We start from the raw sequence: 23,534 nt of genomic DNA, 5'->3' as shown, positions 1-23,534 counted from the left end.
TCAATTGTTTTTATTAATTGCTATTGAAGTGATGCATTTACTTCTTAATGAGAGTCAAGTCAAACTGCAGACTGCACAGACTTGGCTCTGCAATCACATGATGTTTTGTCAGATCTGGGTTTATGCATGAAATTGGTAGTAATCAGTCGAAAAATTTAGAAAGAGACTGATCTTAACTTTTGTTCAGTGGCAGATCAGGGTCTGTGTTGTTTGCATTTAGACTCAACTTTCTAAGCAAGTATGGCTGTTACGTCCATTCATGTAACCTTGATTGAATGTGTAAAAGGAATATTGTGTGAATTAGGTCTTGTGTCTGCCCATCAGTTCATTCATCACATCTAGGTTAAAGTTTCCAATAGCCTCAATACATAGTGACATCACCACTGTAAACAAACGGTGGGTCGGGTAGGGATGAACATTCACAAAAGTCAATGCCTCAACCATTTTAATGGATGTCATAGGTTGAAGATCCAGCTTAATGCTAAATCAATTACTGTTCAGGATCCCTTGGAATTAATATATGAATTCCATAGTTTAATAAAACTTGCTCGTATGTTAACTGACCAAATCTCTCGTTTTTTCTCTCCACTGAGGATAAAGTTAATTATTTAATAATTTTTCAGTTTTTGTTCAACAGTGACATTAATAAGCTATTGGAGAAATGTACAATAACACTTCCGTTAAACAAGGTAACGATGGCACTTTCTACAAGGGTTTACCAAGTCAAAATCATTAAGTACCAATTTTTGGGGCAGGTAGATGATATTGTTTACCAAACTTCCTCTTCACATTTTGTTGAATAGCATTAGAAACAAAAAGTCAGATATTGGGAATTTGATTTCATTGTTTAATATCACAATTTTTGTTTACTTTATTGTTTAGTGAATTGATGGAATCACACTGATTACATTACTTCCTATTAAGTCGAGTAATTCATCATGCTGTGGGATTTTTTTTTCCACATGTGACATTTAGAGATAATGGTACAGTTTTTATGCACTTTTTCCTGCAGGATCATACAGGTTTGTAAGTGGATGTCTCGTGGTAAAGTTTGGTCTTCAGGTCATTTTCACTTGCAGTTTTAGCTGCTGGGTCATGCAAGTTTGTATGTGGATACATCTTGTTGGTGAGCGACTTTGGTCAACTTTTGTCTTAGGGTCAATTTTTGGGGTACTTACTTTTGGCTTCAGGGTTCAAGACTGCATTAAGACCCATTGCCCATTATCAAATAATTGTTCAAGTCAACCATGACCTGCATATATAATTTACTGTTAAACATGTTGCTGTAATATACCGAACATGTGGCTGTAATATAATAAACCATACATTTGGCTGTAATGTACTATACCATTCATGTGGCTGTGATGTAATATACCAAATGTGTGGCTGTAATATAATATACCACATGTGTGGCTGTAATATAATATACCAAATGTGTGGCTGTAATATAATATATCATCTGTGTGGCTGTAATATAATATACCAAAATGTGTGGCTGTAATATAATATACCATATGTGTGGCTGTAATATAATATACCATTCATGTGGCTGTAATATAATATACCAAATATGTGGCTGTAGTATAATATTCCAAGCATGTAGCTGTAATATAGTATACCAAATGTGTGGCTGTAATATAATATCAAAAATGTGGTTGTAATATAATATACCAAATGTGTGGCTGTAATATAATATCCCATATGTGTGGCTGTAATATAATATACCGTTCATGTGGCTGTAATATAATATACCATTCATGTAGTCTTGTTAAATATTGCATAAGCAGTGACAAAAGAATATTTTTTTAGGCACAGGCCCGGGGCTCGTGACTTAAATAAACTCTCAAGCCCTGAGTGAAATCCCACAAGCCCAGACAGTTCATACCTGTTAAATTATGTCTGTCAATTTTCATTTCTCAGAAGAAGATAAAAACAACATACATTAATAGATATATCGTATGCAATATACAGATGCCAGATTCTATTTTATCACTAGTGAATACTTGTGATGAAATAATTAATATCACACTACAAAGTTTCTTCCCTTCAGTAAAGAGAATGTTAAGAATAAACATTCATGTAAATTTCAGACATTTTAAACCCCAACAACAGTACTATAGTAAAATAAAAAATAAAAAGTGTTACCGATTAGTTTCAATCCCAAGAATGATCACTGTGAATGCTCTGTAATCTTCTCTGTACTTGCCTTTAGAGTTTACCTTAGGAAATAAGGTGGGATATAAAACATGGGGAAAACAGTTGCCACATAGATGGTAACTTGTGATTGCAGATATGAACTGTTAAAATGATGTTCTAGGCATCATAAGTTACAACAATATAGGGCATCGTTTATTGCCAATCAATTGCTGTTACTTATATACACATGCTGTAGAACATGGTTTCTTTGACTTATGTCCGATGGGCAGTCCTTTTCACAAGATAAATGCAGTAGTAAGGATTAACTGTAAAGTAGTCACACTGGCTTTATTGTTTGTTTACTTAAGTCTAAATTTTACTTATTTATGTAATTTAGCCACAGCTGACCAGAATATGAAAAAGGAGGCTTGTCCTGGGGGGTAAAATATGGCATGCCACAGGGAAAAATGGTGTGACCCATGGGTGCTCACACATTGGGGCAACGAGGGTTTGGGCAGTAGTTGCCTCCCCCAATTTCACCTTTAAACACATTTTGGCCTACATCCATAAAATTTCATGGCTGACCACTATGTCCCCCTGACACAAAAAAATAATTTCTGCAGATGCATTTGGCGCATTCCTTGAGAATTTCACCCTTGGAAGATCAGTCAATATTTATTGAAACCGGCACAAAAATTCCTCCCCATTTTAAATCCAAATCTCACAATTTTATTTGCTATTCTCCCTACTAGGCTTGTGAAAAGTTGACAGGCATGACAGACTCCACTTACCACATGGCCAAAATTTTCCCCTTTTTAATAGTCACACATGTCGCTATAGCTACAATTCGAATATAAATAGAATAAAAATGAATTGCACTTTAACACTATTCCTATAACTGAAATGATCTTGCTTTGCATTCAATATATGCAGTAAAATCCAACTTCAAAGGAACGTTGCTGCTGTTCACAAACATGTCAGCATATAATACATAGCAGCTGACACATTCTCATTCAAGGCAATAATATGTAATAACTTTTGTTCTTGTACACATGTCTGTCATCTCCTTGATGTACCTATACAGGGTTGTTCCACTTCCTGATCCTACCTATGCAGATTAGCACAATGGGTTCACCCACTGCAACCTTCCATACATATCACTAGCCATTATCAGCTAATTAATTTAAAACTTTGATTTTATACCCGACCTCTTTACCTCTAATTGCTGCTTTTTAAACTGCCCAAGGGATAATTCTATATTAGTTCCAATCATTACAGATTACCGTTTATACATACTACATGTAAAGGGCATAGACTGGGGGGGGGGGTCAAGATTACTGAAAATTGTGTTTTCTCGAAACACGACTGTGTCAGAGGATTTGGGATTCAAAATCGTAATTTTAGCATAGCTTCCATTTGATTAAAATCAGATTTCACGTCAGACAGTGGTAATCTGATTTAGATAGTATGTATGTTGACATCTTGAAAGTACATCTGCTCATTTCATCAGTGTGATCAAAGTTTCCTCAGGCAAACTATTTATTTTTACAAGCCCAACATGCACCTCACTTTGAATACAAGACAGTCCCAAACTAAAGTTTACGAGCTATCAGATTTTTTGAGCACTGATAAGAAAGGGTATTGGAGCATTCATGTTATTTCAGTCCCGTACGTGTTCTACAAGCTTGTCTTGTGTAAAGCAATTGAAATAGAAAGAAACATTAAACCTAATGGTATGATCATATTCTTATTGACTTGTTTATTTATTTTTTAAATTGCATGTGTCACATGCCAGAGGTATTGACTTCCAATGTGTAAATCTTAAAATGTTATTTTTGTCATACTAAATCAGGTGTAATAAATATGCACTTTGAGGATGAAGATGATGATAATGAATGAGATATTGGTTTCATAAATACTTTATATATATCACACTCTTCCGATATGTGCATGGGATTTCACCAAAGATTTTTTTTACCCCATATTTTAAGGATTTCTATTTTTTTACCTTCATTTTATATGCAGAATTTTGACATCTCTTAACATTCTTTTGTGATCTTGTTTGTACTTGTACATATGGAAATTTTCTATTGGTACCCATGGTCATTATTTTGCCACTATACCAGTAAACACTCATACGTAACAAATGTACAGTGCAGTTTTTCTGCCACCCATAGTCTTTATTTGCTGATGTACCAGTAAATACTCGTACATACAAATGTACATTGCAATTTTCATTCAAAAATTTAAAAATATATAAAAATAGATAATCAGACACCTAATATCTCTGTTTTGAATATATACATGCATGGTAAAAACAAAAGTGGTTGGAATCAATATATTTTAAACATGACAGAATTACCAGAATCAATGTATTTTAGGCATTTCTGACAGAATTACCATATTCGATCATTCAAAGACATATTTGATTTTTGGAAAGATGTTTTATGACTGTAGTAAAATCAACAGGAGATAAAAGTTAGGAGACAGTTTACAGAGTTGTTTTATTATCCTACGCAACTTGGCTTAGTAATATGGTTAACTGTTAAGTTATGTAAGTCATGTGCTCTAAGCAACTGGACATTGGTCACAGAACATTCAAAATATTATATCACATTCATCTCTGACTTGTTTATCTATGAGACAGTCCAGTAAACAATCTTTATGAAATAGTGATATTAGGTCAACTTCTTGTTTATTATACGCTATGCAGTCTGCTGCTGAATTAGAGGCCCCCTCACCCCCAAAGAAAACATTTATTTTTAGGTGTTTGCTTTTTTACCTTTAAAGAGTAATGTGAAAACCACTACATGCACATGGACACTATTGTTTATCAATTCATGAAATAAAAACATACTTGGGAATTCACCATTAAAAGTTATTGAAAGGGAGAGAACAGTCGATGCTTATTATTACTGTCAGTACAACATTTATTTATATAGAGAAAAATTACAGTGAATTTTTTTAATAAAAAATAGTGATTCCTCCACCCTTCCTGGAGTGACAAAACAAAATGAAAATTAAGGGTCACATAAAATTCAGATCAGACAATTAAATATTTTTTTGCAGCAGCATATAAAAAAAGACCTTAGTGAGAGAGGCACTAAGGAAAGATTGCTAGGCTGCAAAAACTCAATAAATAATGGTGACTATAGACTTACTATTGAAAAGAAAACACCAGATTCGACTTCTACATTCCAGTTAGGTGTTTGCTTCTCCATTTTAATACTAGAATTCAATTTTCCTTCTAAAAGCTCGATAAGGACTGCTTCTGCATATTTTAGATGCGGAGTCTGCAGAAATGTTTACACCTAAAATCCTGATAAAATATTTATTTAAGAATTGCAGTTGCAATTGAACAGAGTTTGTACATGTCCTCTTGTTACACTTCCTTTAGGAAATTTGTACAAAATACTATAATGCAGATTTTGTCTAAAGAAGACATGTAATCCATCCCAATTCAACTCATCCTGACCTTGTTTTTAAAAATATACATGTGAAATCACAAAAAAAGCAGTAATATGGATCCAAATTAGATGTGAGATCTAATTCATTCTAACTTTAATCCATTTATAAACCATAGAAAACATTAGGATCAAAAACATAGTATGGTCTAGAAAATATAGGTCATTGGGATATAACACATTTGTCAAGCAAATGTGTAAACTTTAGGGCCATGTAAGAGGAAACACTGATGTAAACAGGAATTATGGACATTTTGCATATTTTGTGCAAAACATTCGCACTAGAACCTGTCTCTCAGATGATAACATGACTGCCATATATGTCCATCTATGCTACAAGTTCATGCAAGATAAAGTAAAACAATTTGAAAATGCCTATAAATCAGATTTGGAAAAACAGATCTACAGTAAAATCCCAAATTATGTGTATTCAACCTTTACCAGCATTTTATGTTTAAACAATTTAATAACGGCAGAAAAATATACCCCCAGATGTGTCATTTGCATATATATATATATATATATTGAAATGCACAGCATGGGTTGCCAAGCAGGATTCTGGAAGCTTCATTCAGTCTTTATGTTGCCATTGTGGTGGCATCATCTCCACCTCATGCTGACAGTTAAGAACTCCCTTAACCCCTTGAACTTGTGGAGAGGTATGAAAGAGGTGACATGACTAAGGAAATTAAGTATTCTGCAGGGATCAGTACATCAACTCTCCATCAACTTATGGGAGAATGGAGAAAATGGAATATTCCAGTAAGAGTGGACCATATTTTTGTACTGCCTGGGTTGTATTAATAAGATTGGCTGTCATGGAGAAATTGGAATGCATGTTGATACATGGATTGAGCACCGCAAATGCTTTTTCTTTAAAATTCTAAACCTGTGCAAAATATGAAACTGTAGAGTGCCACCAAGAGTGATCCTGAAGCCAAGTTATTTATCGCAACTTCTGGATGGTTTGATAGATTTAAAGTATGTATTGTTTGATAAAGGTTTTATTTTGGTGTCATATATGTGAGGTCTAATGAATACAATGCCTCACATATAATATTTCCTATGGAAAATTTAATCTTGAATCAAGCAAATTTGATATGTGTGTGAGGTTTCTCAGAGTAAATCACGGATTTACTATACTTATTATTGAAATGGGGAGCATCCTAGTTGTGTACAACCATCATAGTGTTTATTGACATTAGTCACCAAAAAAATGACCCTATTAGCATGCTGTGTCTTTGTTACATGTACTTGTGAATTGAAAACAAGAATTTTCAAACAAGATATTGAGTGATTCAGTAAACTTCAAGTTTTGGCACAAAGTTTTTGTTTTTTTAAATCCATAAATTACATGAAAGTATTTGCACAGCATACTAAAAAAACTAAAATATATGGCAAAGATGACAGAATGGAATATTTTAATGACAAGATCTATGACAAAGATGACAATGTTTAATGAATAAATCTATGAAAAAAATGACAGAATGGAATATTTAATGACTAGATCTATGACAGATGATTGTTGTTTAATGACTAAATCTGTGACAAAGATGACAATGGAATGCTGAATGACTAAATCAATAAAATAACTAAATCTATGACAAAGAGGACATAATTGAATAATTAATGACTAAATCTATGACAAAGAGGACATAATTGAATAATTCATGACTAAATCTATGACAAAGAGGACATAATTGAATAATTAATGACTAAATCTATGACAAAGAGGACATAATTTAATAATTCATGACTAAATCTATGACAAAGAGGACATAATTGAATAATTCATGACTAAATGTATGACAAAGAGGACAGAATGGAATGTTTAATGACAAATTCTATGACAAAGATTGCAATCAAATGTTTAATGACAAAGATGACAGTAAGGAATGTTTAATGACAAAGATGACAGAATGGAATATTTAATGTTAAAGTAAAAAAGATATTTAATTTAGTGAAAAGGCAAAAAAAGCAACTGATTGGTTGATATATTCACAAGATACCTTAAGTGCAGTACAATCGCCTATAACAATGAACCTGATATGGACACAAGATCACTGAATTTGCCTCAGTGGGTTTGGTTCTTAAAACTCCATTACTTCACAAATGTGTAGATATGATGGTCGTCTTTGCACCATTTTCATTCAGAAAAGAAAATCAAAATGCAAGGATTTTTACTGAAAAACCCATGTCAGTGCCATAATCCATTCAAGAACAGAAATAAACAGATTTTCAAGCTGGCCATAGAGAGTTAGCAAGTCAGATGAATACAATTTTTATTCAAAACCAACTAGATATTTTTGCACTATTTTAGTGAAAACCCCACGTCTATATGACCTACCATTTCAGGAAAGGTTGTCCTATCAGGATTTTCAGAATGTCCGTCAAGGAATCTATTTTGGAGGTTAGATCAGCATCATTTTAAAACAAAAACCTATCAGGTAAATATTTCAAGAAAACAACATTTTTTTAATGACAGTGTTGCCATCTGTTTAAGAGATACAGTTGCTATGAGATTCTTCACATTTGGGAGATCACATTGGGATCCTGAGCACACACTAGCAACTATATAGTAAGAAATGTGAGATGAAGTTCAGAGCAAGTTTCACAACAATCTGCCAAGTGATTGTGGGAATAGCTGCACAGAACATAACTATATTATACATTGCATTCATCTGCTACTGAAATATTTCATTCATAAGAACAAGCCGATCACATGACAACCACATAATGAAATACTTAGACAATTGTTAATTAGAAAATTAAAGAACTGAAGATTCAAAAGTTTCTTTCAATTAACAATATATTCTTAACTTGAATATGTTCAATTGACATGTTATTTAGTACATATACATTCAAGAAACTGACTGTTGGTTACACTATGTTGTACAAAAATTTTGTGCGATTTGGTTTTCTGTTTTCCCTCAAAATAAGAAAATCAATCTGTCTTGTACATTCAGTGTTGTTTCTGGCTTGACAAAAAAGCATGCTGCTCTGATCTCATTAGTAGAAGGCATATAATAAAAAAAACACCATAACAGGTACAAAGTGTCCTGGAGATCATTTGTAAGTTCAGACTAGTTGCATTCAAAAGATTTACCATAAAATACGTCAAAATCAAAGTTAACAAGGTCAATAACTTTAATAAAAATTTTCAGGAGCACAGTAACTTGTCAATTTGTATATCTTCAGATGATGATCCTATTGTTTCCTAATTTTAACTGGATATGCAATGTAACTACTTCCAACTGCAAGTAAAAATGGCGTTTAACAAAATTAGAGTTTTGTTTCATATGCACATGTACTAATGATTTACATAGTTTAACAAAGACTGATCAAAAGTATTTTACAGCAATTAAAAATGAGCAACAACAACTACAAAAATTGTACAAGCATTTTGATTTGTCCATATTCACATCTTTATATGTTGACTATAGGGGTGGGTGTATAATAAACAAAGTTGCCAGCCCTGCACACCATGGTGAAATAATTACTTTGTAAAATGTTGTTTCCACACAGTACAGTATGTTTGTAAGTATATTACATCAGTAATCTCTCAATAAATACAGTTGGAATATCTCTTCTGTTTTTTGGGGTAAACTGCATGCATTTCTTCAGCATGGATGCCAACTGTGAATCTGCTCTTGCTGTTGCATTCTGCTGTTTTAGACTAGATACAAAATAATAATAGGGAATCAGTCTAACTGCTATATATAGTATTATATTTATTACTGTAAAATCGGTGTGACTGCTATATATAGTATTACATTTATTGCTGTAAAATCGGTGTGACTGCTATTTATAGTATTACATTTATTACTGTTAAATCGGTATGATTTAAGATTTTTTACATTTGTTCTCGCTTTTAATATGTTGTTGTTGTTGTTGTAGGGTTTAACGCCATTTTTCAGCACGCGATAGGCTATACATGGCGGCCAGTATTAATGGTGGAGGAAGAAACTGGGAAATCCCCGGAAAGAACCACCGACCCTCGAGAAGCTACTGACAAGCTTTCTCACATATCCACCGAATCCGAGACTCGAACCCACGCAGACATAGGTGAGATGGCAGTGATCCGTAACGGAGAGCGCTTTAGACCACTCTGACACTTGGGACCCCGCTTTTAATATGTGTTTATCTTTAATGAAATTGATTTTGATAAATTTCAAAACTTTTCATGAAAATAATGCTTTGCAATCAAACATAACAGCATGCTATAAGGTACACAAAATATGACTGACTATTGAAATGATTGATAGAATGAAAGCAGAAATGCCAAACAGACAAATAAGTAATCATTTTAATTTCCTAAATAAAACGGGTTCTCTGTAACATGAGCAAATTTTTTACATTTTTTTTTGCACACGTGTATGCTCTTACCATGAAGCGCACAATAAACATCCATAATGTTTAATAGTCCTGCTGGTCATGATTGACCATGGGGACTATTGACCAGTAGGTCTCAATAACCTGTTCCTTGGTTAAAGTATGCGACGTCCAACTACAGTCTATATGATGAAACCATTACTTCATTGCCAAACTTACCACGACCATGACCTTTGACCTATAAATCCCAGAAGCAGTAGGTTGCTTTATCACACAATGTGCAAGCCAGCCACAATGCTTACTCTAGACATTTACTCCAGAATAAAAGTTATTCTGTAAGTCAAGTTTTCTTTGAACTAAAATAACCTTAACTTTTGAGATTTTTACTCCAAATATCAATATAATTATTCCATACCTAAGTGCAATCCATAAAGTTTACTCCATGTCTATTTATAGAGGTCAAATTAATATGCCGACACCATTTTTGTTTTCAGTCACAGTGACACTGTCTTTTGAACGTTTTATACCAAAATCAATTATTGTTTTATACCAAAATCAGTGAATGTTTCATAGAAAAATCAATGAATGCTTTCTTATATAACATGTAAGTCAATCACAGGCTTTGATGAAGGTAAATGGTCAAGAACTAAAACAAATTGTGCACAAACCATTTTTTTTCTTTCAGTCAGTAATGTTCCAGTGGTCTAGTGGTTAGAGCATCTACCTTGGATGCGGGAGCTTACGGGTTCGAATCCCGGCCGAGCCATATCAAAATCTTATAAAAATGGTACTAACAGCTGCCTCGCTAAGTGCTCAGCATTTAGAGGTTAATGTTATTACTGCTCGGCCTGGTGTCAGGATAATGTGACTGGATGGGACATCATGCTACGTGTCTGCAGCATGATGCCCCAGCATGACATCACTATAAACTGCAACACTCCAGACAGCGTAGCGATATGACTATATTTTTTTATAGCTGCGTTAAAAAACCAAATCACACACACACTTTCAGTCACAATGACCTTGACCTTTCAGATTTCTTCCTTACACAAAGTACATGTTATCCATAATGTTTCATCTAGGTACGTGACTGTAAAACTAATATTATTGTGCTGTTTATTTGTACAGTAAAACTCCTCAAAACCTAACTTCAAGTATATTGAAATCCCCTCAAGACTGAATTATTCCTCCTCTAATATATTTTGTCCCCAGTTAACCGAAACACATCAACTCCGAATACTGAAACAAATTTTGGTCCCAAATTACAATTATGAAACTCAATTAAAACTTCGAAATAAATTTAGCATATAAATTCCTGACACAAAAGGGAAAATATTAATTATGGCCAGCAAGTAATGTAGTCGGCTTATCTGGAAGACAAAGATACGGAAAATTTCTCACGCGAAATTAAAATAATACTTGAAATGAATGCCTATACAGATTCGGTCTGACAACATAAAAAAGAGCCAACATTACGGCGAAGTTTTAATTAAATGCTGGTAGGTAGGCCATTTAAGACAGATTATGTTTATTTGTCTGGTATCTAATTATTAATGCTATTCATTTGTGAACATGGGGGTGGGGGTGGGTTTAAAAAATAACAGTGCTTTATTGCCAGACATGTAGCCTAGCTTTTGATGTGTTGCTGACTGGGAGACAGACAAAGCAGTATTTAAAGTCAGGTTCACTGGATTGGCTTTTGAACTGTGACCATCATCAATGATAGAGAGTATTTAAATATTATGGAATATCATTCACAGTTCTAATGGACTTTATCAATAATGGTATATAAGTATCTCATTCCTCAAATGTTTCTTGTGACATGGACTGTATTTCTATGTGGAGCAATGTTTCTTGTTGTAGGATGTGATTTTCTGAAGAAGGGAACATATTTTGTTCAGATAACTTTTTCATTAAATGTAGCTTTAAAACAGCTCTCATAACTGAATGCACTCCTTCACATACAGACACTGGTCTCCATTCACATTCTCTCTCTCTCTCTCTCTCTCTCTCTCTCTCTCACACACACACACACACACACACACATACCGTATATACTCGCGTATACGCCGAATAATTTAGGAAAAAATAAAGGCCTGGAAGAAGTGGAGTCGGCTTATCCGCGGGCCAATGTGTAAACTTTACAGTTTTTAGGTCTTTTTGTTAACTACTATAATGGCTGTAAATCTTGGGACACGAAACGATAATTTTTTCCATGTCCTAAAACATAGGCATGTAAAAGAAGAAAAAAAAGTAACTTTCGGTGACCCGACAATTATTAAACTGTTATAAAGTACTGTGATTGATTTTGTTATTATTTTGCATGTGCATGTTTTCTGATTTCTCCAACACAAAGTTAAATAAAGTTAAATACAGACTTCATAATTCGCGGGCCGGTTGAGTTTACCATGGAGACCATGCTGAACTAAAATGTACAGTACTTACACAGTACACGGGGCCCCGAGTGGCCGAGTGGTCTAAAGCGCTCTCCGTTACGGATCACTGCCATCTCACCTCTGTCTGCGCGGGTTCGAGTCTAGGATTCGGCCAATGGGGGTACGTGAGAAAGCCAGTAGCTTCTCGTGGGTCTGGTTCTGCACGGGTGTTTTCCCGGGTTCTACCTCCACCATTAATACTGGCCGCCATGCATAGCCTATCGTATGCTGAGAAATGGCGTTAAACCCCACAACAACAACTTACACAGTGCAAAACGTGCATATTGTCACTTAAATCCTTACGTATTCCCAAACATAGATGCAGATTTTACTTTACTGAGGTAATATTTTTTTAAAAAAGGTACGCACGTTTATTTGTACAAGGCACATAACCATCATAATTTACATATTCACGAAAAGTGGTAATAATAAAGGCTAAAATTATCATAAGATCAACATCAATCAATTTTAGTTTTGTGTTTTAGCTGAACAAACATAACTTTCCACACAATGGAAAGCTTAATGTTTCGGTGTCTCCTATGTTGATAGTCGGCGAATTTGTCTTTCGTTTTGCGACAGCAGTACAGGCCAGTTAATCATTAAAACCCTGAAACTGGCTTGTGATAAGTAGGAATTTTGACCGGTAATTATACCAGTTTACGGTATAAAAATGCCAGGTGTTCACTCGTTTAAGTTTCTTTCGTGGGAATGGAGCTATAGCAAATGGAGTTACAGCTTTTGTTGTTGTTGTTGTTGTTGTTGTAGGGTTCAACGCCATTGTTCAGCACACGATAGGCTATACATGGCAGCCAGTATTAATGGTGGAGGAAGAACCCCAGAAAGAACCACCGACCCACGAGAAGCTACTGGCAAGCTTTCTCACATACCCACATTGGCTGAATCCGAAACTCGAACCCACGCAGACAGAGGTGTATTATTATAGAGGTAAAAAATCATTAATTTACGTGAATAATGTTCAAACGTAACATTTTATTTAGTGAAGAAGCGAATGCTTTATACTAAAATAATTATTTCGTCACAACAGTAATTCACAGGTGATGCAACATAACATGTAGGATTTTTCTTGTTTAGAAGAAATGAAAATCGAATACATAATGTAATAATGAGGAGTTCTCTCCAAAAATAGGAAAATATTACGAAATCGGGAGGTCGGCGTGGAGAGACCCCAAAATCGGTAGTTCTTTTTTCCTTTCGGCGTGAAAGTTGACAGTTCGCTTACATCAAAGCAAACTTGAACTCAGCTTTTACGGTATTAGCATAATTTTTGAAGCATTATTTCCGAAACTTTATAAGAAAACAGAAAATTACATAAATTGCTTTTCAAACAAATTTAAACCATTTCTTTTTAATAATCATGCACGCCATCCTCGAGATAAGTAAACATGTAAATTTTTTAATACAAGATTCTCTAAATAAATGCATTTAGAACTTACCTCGTGCATCCTGAGATGCATCGGAGTTGTAAGTCGGCTTATACGCGAGTCATGCTCTTTTTAGTGGTTATACCTGTTCAGTTTGGGGGTCGGCTTATACGCAAACGGGTTTATACGCGATTATATACGGTAACTGATTAGATAAAATATATTTCAAAATTTATTAACAATGCAAAACTCTCATTAAACTGAAGAACAAAAAAAACTAGAAATGAAGAACTTTTGGTCTAAAACTTTATAATTTTTTAAATATTAATGTGTCTAAAGGCATCTCTCTCTCCCTCTCTCTCTCTATCTCTCTCTCTCTCTCTCTCACACACACACACACACACACACACACACACAAACACACACACATAACTGCTTAGATAAAAGATATTTCATATTTTATTCACATTGCAAAACTCTCATTAAACTGAAGAAAAAAAAACTAGTGAAGGACTTGGTTTTGAGGATTCACTAAAAATGCAATATAAAGTTTCACGTGATATTAGTTAAGATGTGTATCATGCAGTCTAAAATACCTTGAGGAATTACACAATATGTATAGATTTCTATCCAGCCGTCTATGGGTGGAATTTGAGACCTGAAGCTTTAACCATATATGACTTGTGTGAGATTAATGAAGGTAGCACGTCAAACCAGATGACAAAAATACCTTAAAATAACCATGACCTCTTCTGACATAGGACTTAGTTAGTCATGCTATAAAATAAGCTCTTTTGATTTATGAATACTGCTTGTCAATTTGATCTATATCAAAGATCTGTCAAGAGTATTGACCTGAACTAATTTCTTCGGATCTAATATTAACAAAGTTTCATATAATGAATATTAGTGTAGGAGAAGGGAGATAATCATGTTCAAAAGTTGTTTGTACCCAACCATCCTTGATCCTATCGTCTCTGTACATCTTTAAGGATATATATATATATATATATATATATATATATATATATATATATATATATATATATATATATATATATATATATGTATATACATATAGTGCATGACTGTATGTATATTATGTATAAGTTTGACTGCAAAGTGAAGTGGGTAGGTATTGTGAAATGTGGGATTAAGTAGTGAAGTATGTCACATGGCTTATATTGTGACATAGTCTTCATAGACTCCTAGAGACGTATATAAGGAGAGAACTGAGCAATTAATTCATTCCTAATTTGGATTCTTAGTTCATGTTTTTTTTTGTGTTAGTGTCAGTCTACTGGTGTGTTTAATATTGTGTTTATATATTATTTGAAAGGAGACATTTGTTTGGATTTTTAATTGTATTTACAAAGTGCTCATTAGACTCAGATATTATTCTGGGAGTATTGTGAACTTTATACAAATGTGTTCTGGACAATGCCATTGTGATACATCAGGACTGTTGGCACATCAGATCCTGGAATTAATTTGTAACGCTCGATTCTGTTGGACTTTTGTATAACCTTTTAAGGATTCTTATTACTGTACGTTCCTCTTACATTTTCGCTTTTTAATTTCGAAAATTAAAGTTTTTGTTTTACAAAACTTGATGGTTTTGTTTCGTTCTATTATTTAGTTTATGACCATAGAGTCGTAACAAGTCGAGGGTAGGGTGTATTTTGATTAAACACGAACTCTTTTAGATTCCTCTATCTTTTAGTGTTGTTCATGAGGGACACCATGTTGGAATTTGTCTTAGGCTTGACTTATCTGGACCATACGTATGAGTAAAGTATCAAGAGACTGGCATGGTCAAGCATAAATTCAACTGCATAAGCAGCCTGCTGTTCGAAACAGTGCATGGACATTTCGTAATTACAAGAGAGGATACAAATTTTTCAAATATATAACTAGCTTTCGTTACCTTAAAACAGATGGTTGATTCGCCTTTCTTATTATAATAAGGAACATATCGTGTATTTTCTGCCTTCGCAGTTCAGCATGGACCTAAAACAACAATTTAAAAAAAGTTAAGTTACTGTTTATGAACTATAGGAGAGTCCATTATGAGAGCTCCTTAAACGGAGAATCAACGGATTCAAAGAAACTCTGCAAAACGTTATAACCACAACCACTTTTAAGTCCATGGAAATATATCACTGGCCTAATTTTGATGTATTAATGTAGTACTTTGAGATTAAATTGTTTATCATGCCTATACATGCAACAGTCTAAACAAAATTGCCAAAACAATGTGCGTGTGCGTGTATGTGTGTTATTTTGATTTTTAACATAACTTTAAAACTTTTTCAGTTATCGCTATGATGGCTGCAGTGTGACAGTTTATAGTGATGTCTAGCACTGGAACATCATGCTGCAGACATGTGGCATCATGTCCCATCCAGTCGCATTATCCTAACACCAGGCCGATCAGTCCTAACACCAACCTCTTAATGCTGAGAACCAAACGAGGTAGCTCCTTGTACCATCTTTAAAAGTCTTTGGTTTGACTCGGCCAGGGTTCAAACCCGCGACCACCTACATCTGAGGCGGACGCTCTAACAGTTAGACATTATAATAAGTTTTTAATGAAAGCCCTATGTCAGTATAATTATCCATTCAGAAGAAAAGTGATAAGAACATTTCAATGGCAACCATACAGTAGGTCAGTAGCCTCATTTTTATTCAGACTGAAGTAGACATCAAACGTGTTCTGGCGAAATCATCATAGCAATATGACTTTCCATTTGTGAGAAGCAGCAATAACAACATTTTTAAGATCGCCAATGACGGCAACCATATTGGATGTCCAAGTGGCACATTTTTCACTTAGCACTATCAGACAGATGTTCACTGGAAACAATAAGCTGTTCCGGTTTATGACCATTAAAGCTGAAAATGAAGGCCTGTTTTATTGTTTAGTCTTCCAGTTATGGGGAGATTAGAAACTTAATTGTGTGTTCCTGAGAGAAACTTGTTTATAAAAACAAGCTTATTTTCCTTTTTCTTGTTCGTAACTGTTCTATATGTTTTCTATTTTGTTTGATTCATCTATTTATTCGTTCTTTCATGAATCCACTCCTGCTCACTCAGATTTATTCCAAATCCTTTCCTCTGTCTTTTTTTTTTTCCTTTTTTTTTTCTTTTTTTGTTTTCATGTAAATGTGTCTCTGAACATTCAAAGAAAGATTCTGCAGGATGATATCACCAACCACATTTCTGTGTTCTGTCATCAGTTTAAATTTTAAACTGATGATGTTAAAAAAAGAAAAAAAAACACCTGATACTGAAAATCCCATGATATTGATGTAGAGGACCCTGTGATAAGCTATACATGGCGGCCAGTATTAATAGTGGAGGATCCCGTGGTATTGGTATTTATGCCCACATGATAATGTTATTGTGTGTGTGTGTGTGTGTGTGTGATTTGGATTTTTAACGTAGCTTTTTCAGTCATATCGCTACGATGTCTGCAATGTGACAGTTTAAAGTGATGTCTAGCACTGAGGCATCATGCCGCAGACATATAGCATGATGTCCCGCCCAGTCACATTATCCTGACCTTACACTAACCTCTTAATGCTGAACGCCAAGCAAGGCAGCTGTTAGTACCATTTTTGTCAGTCTTTGGTATGACTCGTCCAGGGATCGAACCCACGACCTCCCGCATCCGAGGCGGACGCTCTAACCACTAGGCCACCGGAGCGGTTATATAATGCTATTGAGGACATCGTGATATTTCTATTGATGACCCCACAATATTGATATTGAGGATAATCATATCTACAATAAATATCAAGGAGATAATGAACAATGTGTTCATAGCATACATTTTAAATTTTTCCTGATAATTTCTCATTTTATTGAAATTACATATTTGTGAAGCTCGTCATCAGCAAGAAATTTAGATCAAACTTTATCTTGTATTTTTTTTTATTTCAAAGAAACTTATAAGCAAGCGTTTGGCTCACAAATTTATGTAAATGTATTTATCAAAAACATGATGAATATTAACTTATTTGTTCCTCATGCTTCATAGATTTTTCAATCCTTTAAGTCAGCAATCATTTTTTAAACACTAGTAAAAATAGTCATGAAATATCTATGATGATAAACAGAGCAACCTTTCCTTGCAACTCGTCTTCAGAAGAACAAGAATCATTCATTTCATGAATGGTTAAAGAGCTTTTAAGTCACATAACTGTACCTAGGGAAAGGATTTCAACAACCTTTTAAATACATTACACTGAAAACATATATAAAAGCAAATAACAAGATCGCGTTTTTCAAGGTGACAAACGTATAATTTTCATCGTACAGTTGTGGGTTAAACATTTAACTTCTCTTCAAATATTCACACCTATTCAGTTTTCTATACTCCTTTACAGGCTAGTATTTGTGACAACATATTTACCAAATTTTATGAATAATTAATTTCTTAATAAAGTCAATCCACTGTTCATTTTCACAAGCATTCTTTTATTTATCTATCGATTACCCAGGTAAAATGTCCCCTTGTTCCGAAGAATACATTATCTCACAAGAAATGGAGTGTAACAAGCAGGGGTTAAGTAAGTCATCTTTGACCCCTTTTTACCCACCTCACGAATGGAAACTGCAACGGAGATGAAAATACACCTATGCCCATTTTGCACGTTTCCGATGCGCAATCAGTATGACTCAACAGCTAGACAATGAGAGACTTCCACGCATTTGATATTCTGATACAGGTATATACAAAATGAGCTCACTATTTTCTTGTGCGAAAAGACTTCAATAAAGGTTTCATACTCTTTGATACTAAAAATAACAAGGTTATTTAAAAGTCGTTGGTAACAATGAGATTTATATTATTTCGGGAAAACAAAATCTTCTACATTATTCAGAGAAATCTGCTGTCTTACACGAGGTCATGGTCTGATGCGTGTCTTACCTCTCGCCGAGCAGACTCTTTTTCAGTGTAGTAATTAGGACAGGATTTCCGTTTACGATTGTGGCCCTTCCCACCACAGCTGCCACAAGTCACATTTGACTGAGATGTACTGGAGGTATGTTTGATCTCGGGGTTTGAGGATGTGGTGATATCATTCTGGGAGCACTTATTTTTCTTCCCAGAGGAGACAGGAGGATCTTTATGGCCCAATGGTGTGGAGGTCTGTTGCAATTCTTGTGGCTGAGATGACCATTTTGGTATTTTGGGCTGACATCCTCTACTATCTGGAATGTAGGCTATTAATTCTATACTTGCGAGATCAGTGATTAATTTTCTCTTATTAATTATGACGGACAATTGAAAATAACGATGAAATTAAAGTATTAATAGTCCCCGTTTTCGAAATAAGTTTAAACAAGGTAAACACTTTCATCGCAATCTGCTCTCTCTCTCTCTCTCTCTCTCACACACACACACACACACACACATGCATGCACAGAAGAAAAAAAGATACGTGGAAATCTCTGGAGTGAAAAAGAACTTGGTTCGTCTACATCTACAATGTTCACTATACCAATTACACAAAGTTGCAATAGCCTAACGAGATTATACGGTAAATTTCTTCGTTAGGAGTAACAAACAATGTAATGTGTTTAATGCTTCGTTTCTTTATTTTTTTAATACAATGAAGGTTCTAAAAGTTTATAATTTTTTTAAAAAATATATGTCTAAAGGCAGCTCTTTCTCTCTCTCTCTCTCTCTCTCTCTCTCTCTCTCTCTCTCTCTCTCTCTCACACACACACACACACACATATATATATACATACAGATGATTTTTTTTTGCCTGCGTCATGCTATGATGTCTCTGTACTTTCGATTGATGGTACAATTACCAGACATACGGAAAAGGGACAGAATAGAGATGGAGAATAAAAATATATCTTATGGGCTGTACTAATGTTAATGAGAGTATAATAATGACTTAGATCAACTGCAAATAAATTTAAATACTTGTTAGTAATTTTGCTTGATGACTTAGTCTATTTTCCCAGCTCGTTTCCGTATACTTGACAGTGAATACATGGCTGCGTGTACAGTTTTCTCGAAGCTAGTCATACATTGTTCGTAGTCCGCTGATGTCTTCATTTAAACCAACTTCCATTGTGGAATCATAAGTGTCTTTTTTAAATGTAATCAGTATGAATGAAAATATAAGCGCAAAGATTGAGAGAAACGAAACAAATTATCAAAATACAAAGTCACATGAATAGATAGATGCAGAACTACAATTTTTAGCGGACACACTGGGAATGGATACAAAGAGTTCACTCCCCCAGACAGTGCATACTTTCCTATGGTTAATCTTACCTCCGTTGGAAATGCATCTTTGCTAGCCAAGGTTTCAATATGTTAACCTAATATGTCGGAACCTAGGCTAGATGTATATATTTTTTAATGTGGCTTTTAAAGTGCTGGAATAAAGCCATTTGTTTTACCTATAATATAAAATCGTGCAATGATACGCATAAATAAACATGGTGTAATCAGAAATTGATCAGTGATGAATTTCCACTGATTAGTCATTAAGGACATAAGAAAATAATCCGAAAAATCTTAATAATCTAAATGAATTAAACATGATACACGATTTCATAAAAGTCCTGTCGACACACATTGAGAGAAAAAAGAATTTGAGCTGGACGTAATCGTCAAAATTGAATTTGCACCTATCGTCGTAGCAGTGTTTGTAGAGCAATACATTCTTTATTTAAACTATCTTTCATGTTTAATTCATTAGGGTGTCTTCTATTTATGTAATCAATATAAATAAAAATACAAGGCTAGTAAAGAAAAGAAACGTATGAACTTGAATTGCTGCAAAAGATACAGAACTATATTTTTTTAGCAGACACTCCGGACAAGGATGTGAATAGTTCACTTACACTGGCAATACACAATTGCCTCTAGTAGTAATAGCTCAGTTGGAACTGCAAGTATGTATATTTGTATGTATGTGATATAAATAAATTATATGTATAGTACGTATGCTGTATCATTGATAAACCACTCGTTGGATAATTCCTTCAGCATTAGGAAACTGCAAGCTCGTTTCCTTTGATTAAATTGCTTGACTATTCAGCGTGTGTGTGCGTGTATGTGTGTTCATTATTTTTACATTCAAAATGTATTCATTTTTTCATGAAAATTCGTAAATAAATAAAAATATCTGAATTTTAACAATGATATATTTTATTCCTGGTTTTTTAAAAAATATTCTTCCAAACAATTTCAAAACGTTTCTCCGCAAATTTCGGACTTTTTATTGAAAAGAAACCTCACCTATTCAAAATGAAAGCTTTTAAGGTAGCCCCTGAAATTTACCAATTTTTCAAGGTTTTTACAAATCACATGAAGAACTTCGATTAGTTTTAAAATTAATTTTCTGATACGTAATCTTATGGTAGAGCATAAAGTGTTTGATACGCACCATGTTCAGTGGCAATAAAATATTTTGTTAATTCCCCCAAAAAATATAAAATTGCGAATTTTTTTTATATTATGGTTTATCCGGTTCATGATTCTGCTTGAAAACGTTTATATGGTGATTTATTATTAGAGAACACTAGAGCGTCTTTTTCTTGGAACATAACTAACGCTACCGTACTGTTACTAAGCAATTGTTTTCACCTCCGCAATATGGCGGAAAGTAGGTCGCTAAGCTTGTGACCTCATGCCTACCCAACCTATTAGATTTGTTGTGTGTGTGCGGGTGGTGTTGACGGATGTGTATTTTGGTCTGTTTTTGTTCTTTACGTAGAAGAATACTTCCTTTAATAGACTCTTTGTCTTCTTGGAACTGATTCGGCTATTTTCGCGAGAAAGAAAAAAAATCATGCTTCTGATGTATGTCGATGCAATTATTTACAGAAGAAGAAAACCAAAAAATATACATCTTAATCGCCAGGAATTTCTCCACAAAAGAGATACCAATTCAAAGTACGAACCTTACGTTTGTACCAATGATCACAGGAGTCCGGCGTTTTATCAATAAAGTACAGCGAAATCTCTGACAATATGAAATCACCTTATCGGTAATAAAAATTTATATTACCGATAAGGTGATTTCATATGGTCAGAGATTTCGCCGTACTTTATTGATAAAACGTCAGACTCCTGTGCCAATGATATTCCACCAAGAAGAGCAGTACAAAAGTTTGCCGGAAGCCGGAAAACCACTCAAAGGCAAGGGCCAAATAATGAAGGTTAAAAGGTAGATTGGAACTGTAACTGTCTGGTTCATTAGTGAAAAATATTTTTCCGGCAAAGTCATGTTATCACATCTTCTCTAAAGGATGAAAAGTTTTGGATAAAGTTCGATACTTACAAGAGTCACTTTAATTGCAGGAAATCATCCTTTTAAAAGATACGTTAACAAATTTTGAAGATTACATAACCTGTTTATTTGGCTGGTCATGTGACTGATCACACCAGCGGTAGAATTAGCTAAAAAGAGTATGATAATTAAGAATATCAGTCAGTGTCTTATCAAAGAGTACTCCATTTCTGTAAAATCAATTTCAGTGTAATGTATGAAATTGGGAAATAAGATTACTGCTGGTTAATTTTACGTAAGTGTACCAAATTTGACCCTGATTCATCCATTAAGCAAATCTGCATAGGAAAGCATCAAATTCGACCTGCCAGAGTTAAACAATAATTATACTATTAAATACTGACAACAATTTATTGAAAACTTAATTTACTCAAAATATTATTATTATTATTATTATTATTATTATTATTATTATTATTATTGTTGTTGTTGTTGTGTCTTTAATTATAAATTCAGTTTTAAATTTAGTAACCTGCAGTCCCGACAGTCACATTTTGCAATTCAAACCAATTACCGGGTTGCTTAATTCCAGAACCTTGATGTGCCGCAATGACTCTCGGGCAATCTGGATGTTCTGTAGTTGGGAATATGGTGGCATATGATTTGTATCCCCTAGATGGACTCTTCTGACTGGAGGTTGAAGTAGCTGTATACGTTGCGTGTCTGTATGTCGGGCACTGTTCACTCAGCTTCGTCACATATTCCTGTAATACCTAAAATATTCAAGATTGACGTGTTTTGGAAAAAGCTCATTTATAAAATGTAGCTAGGTTTATCCCTGAAATCTTCTAGTGAAATATAAATATTCAAGGAAATCGTTCTCTTTTAATGGAGGCATATTTTCTAGGCCTTACAACAAGTAACATTTTTTAACCTTTTATGTTAATAAAACAAATTCAAAATCATTGTGGGTTTGAGCTTACATACTCAGTAGAATCTTAGTTTCCATCAGATGAGGTGTGTGCAATATTTTGTTCCATGAATGCTGCGTCGAAAACACAAGCACCAAATTCAATTATGACAATTTAATTAATATACTTGGGTGATGGAAACATGCGCCAGCCTAGCTTGTACTAAGATGAGGGATTTAATCATTATGAAAATTTTACAAGTTGAGAGAATAACTTGTTTTAGCACTACACATTATATATATTTGTTTGTATGTATGTATGTATGTATGTATGTATGTATGCAGGGCCGGCGCCAGACCCGGCCAGACTATCTGGCGCCCTTGGCACGGTTAGATTCTGGCGCCCCCCCCCCCCCGAAAATATCAATTTCAAAATTTATAAACAATACATTCTTTTTTTAAAAATGCGCCCCCTTGAAATCAGCGCCCTAGGCGGCTGCCTAGTTTGCCTATATGGTAGCGCCGGCCCTGTATGTATGTATGTGTGCAAAACTTGTGTGTGTGTGTGTGTGTGTGTGTTTGTGTGTGTATGTGTGTGTGTAACA

At 34.4% G+C, this 23,534-nt stretch overlaps 1 long non-coding RNA gene across 2 annotated transcripts; it reads right to left on the bottom strand.

The window, feature by feature from the left end:
• Nucleotides 1–1,306: 1,306 nt before the first annotated feature.
• LOC149772752 (uncharacterized) lies at nucleotides 1,307–21,818 on the bottom strand. 2 transcript variants are annotated; one of them, XR_016417600.1, is made up of 5 exons: nucleotides 21,691–21,818; nucleotides 18,686–18,969; nucleotides 15,677–15,759; nucleotides 9,101–9,276; nucleotides 1,307–2,219 (listed from the first exon to the last, which is right to left on the bottom strand). It is a non-coding gene; the product is annotated as an uncharacterized LOC149772752 (long non-coding RNA). The 2 variants fall into 2 exon arrangements; XR_016417599.1 differs by lacking the exon at nucleotides 1,307–2,219 and having other exon boundaries at nucleotides 8,345–9,276.
• Between the last annotated feature and the right edge of the window lie 1,716 nt (nucleotides 21,819–23,534).

Source organism: Sinohyriopsis cumingii, unplaced genomic scaffold (assembly GCF_028554795.1).
Source record: "Sinohyriopsis cumingii isolate HCF-2022 unplaced genomic scaffold, ASM2855479v2 utg001176l, whole genome shotgun sequence".
Taxonomy (NCBI): domain Eukaryota; kingdom Metazoa; phylum Mollusca; class Bivalvia; order Unionida; family Unionidae; genus Sinohyriopsis; species Sinohyriopsis cumingii.
The sequence above is the reverse complement of the archived record's forward strand: the minus strand, read 5'-3'. Positions and strand labels throughout refer to the sequence as shown.